A 1937-nucleotide genomic window follows, 5' to 3' on the forward strand; every position below is an offset into this window, starting at 1 on the left:
TAATAATAATAATAATAATAATAATAATAATAATAATAATAAACAGCACAAGAAAACACAGGCAAAGAAATAAGGATGGAAGAGCAACTGTTTGCATGGAGTCCTCCCTCTATTATTACATACAAAAAACAACCACAGAGACCGAAATGGTTTGGCCACCTACTGCGAATGTCTCCTAGTCAGCCAGCCACGAGAGGCTTTTAACGCCAAGTAGTCCTACTCAGGCTACAGAGAAAGAGGTAGGCAACGCGAAACATGGATTGTGGGAGTCAACGAAACCCTGAGAAACTACAACGTCTCAATTGGAAGAGCTGCTTAGCTGGCCCAGCGTAGAAAACTGCATCTTTCTTCGACCTTCCAAGGCAACACGGAATGAAAAAGTAATAATTTAGTAAGTAATAATTATAATAATTATTACATATGTCTGGGAATAGTGATCATTTTAAAAGGTTACAATGCAATACGTTGACCAAAAAAAAAAAATGATTGTGAAATGAACTCATATTTTACATCAAGGAACAAAAAATTGGAGCTGCCGGGTATCGATCCCGGTACCTCTCACATGCTAAGCGAGCGCTCTACCACTTGAGCTACAGCCCCTGATGACCACAGTACACTGTAGAACAATTGCATTAGTATACAGAAAGCACCCCGTGGACTGAAAGTGAAAGTGAAAGAGCATATAGTTTGTTGTTTAGATCAAGAAATAATATTATAATAATACAAGTATCAAACAATAATTATATCTAGAATTTGAATATGTACAAGAAAATGTAAAGAAGAATAAACATCAACTTCATTACAGCAATAAGGAGTTGTTGTTGTTTTGTTACTCTTTTTGGGTTGTTGTTGTTTGTTTGTTGTTGTTTTTTGGGTGTGTTTTTTTTTTTTCGGGGTTTGTTTTTTGTTTTGTTTTTCTCTTTTCTTCATAAATGATATTATAGATCACTTCAATTGTAAGAAAGTCAATGGGAGAAGCGATGAGGCGTCGTGGTTTCTGTCTGTCTGCTGGGATGTTGTAACTCTCTCAATCTCAACCCATGGATTGGCCTTGGCTGAAAGGCAAGATCGAAGCAGCCCGCCTCTTAAATGTTTTAAAATGTGTCGATGGGGACGTAAAGCATCTGCAATTTTTGCTTTGTCAGCATTGCCTAAGATAAAGATGTCAGTGCGCTCCAAGGCCAAGCTACAAATGATAAGACAAACTATGAGACAAAAATAAATACAGGTCCTTGGCGTACTTTTTTCAACTGTATAAGATGGTCAGAAAATAAAATGAAAACAAGTTATCGCCAGTTAGGAGTTTTGACGACTGCACAAGTTGCATGTATTTTTATACTTTGTATCCTTTTTTTTTTAAGAAAAAAAAAATTGGAGCTGCCGGGTATCGATCCCGGTACCTCTCACATGCTAAGCGAGCGCTCTACCACTTGAGCTACAGCCCCTGCTGGTCTCTGACAGTCGTCGAAGAAGCCAAAGCGTAGACCGAGTTTTGGTTTGGTTTGGGGAACTTCAGGAAAAAACATTTAAAGTCAGATGTGTTGTTGTATTATATCTATCACATAAGTCACTGCTACACCATGGTACACTTATGCTTCCCTTTCTCAATCCCACCGCTGTCACAATTTAGTTGCATGCTAATGAATCTTGTATAGCCTAAGCAGCCTATAAATAAACACGTGTGGACTGTTGAGGCAAGTCTGCTGACAAGGCAAAACTAGTCTGTTTATTCTTTATAAGTATGCAAGCATTCATTTGTTAATGCTTTTTAATTAACTCTATGGATATGCTATAGGCCTATATTGAACTTCACATCAGATCGTTGTTTTGTTTGGGTAGGGAGGGGTGGGGGGTGTATGTGTGTGTGTGTATGTGTGTGTGTGAGTGTGTGTGTGTATGAATGTGTGTGTGTGTTTGTGTGTGTGTGTGTGTGTGTG

The 1937-nt window shown here is 38.3% G+C and overlaps 2 non-coding genes across 2 annotated transcripts; both read right to left on the minus strand.

The window, feature by feature from the left end:
• Positions 1-527: 527 nt before the first annotated feature.
• On the minus strand, positions 528-600 carry TRNAA-AGC. The gene has a single exon. It is a non-coding gene; the product is annotated as a tRNA-Ala (tRNA).
• Positions 601-1372: 772 nt separating this feature from the next.
• Positions 1373-1445, minus strand: TRNAA-AGC. The gene has a single exon. It is a non-coding gene; the product is annotated as a tRNA-Ala (tRNA).
• Positions 1446-1937: the final 492 nt, after the last annotated feature.

This window comes from Aplysia californica, unplaced genomic scaffold (assembly GCF_000002075.1).
Source record: "Aplysia californica isolate F4 #8 unplaced genomic scaffold, AplCal3.0 scaffold00003, whole genome shotgun sequence".
NCBI lineage: Eukaryota > Metazoa > Mollusca > Gastropoda > Aplysiida > Aplysiidae > Aplysia > Aplysia californica.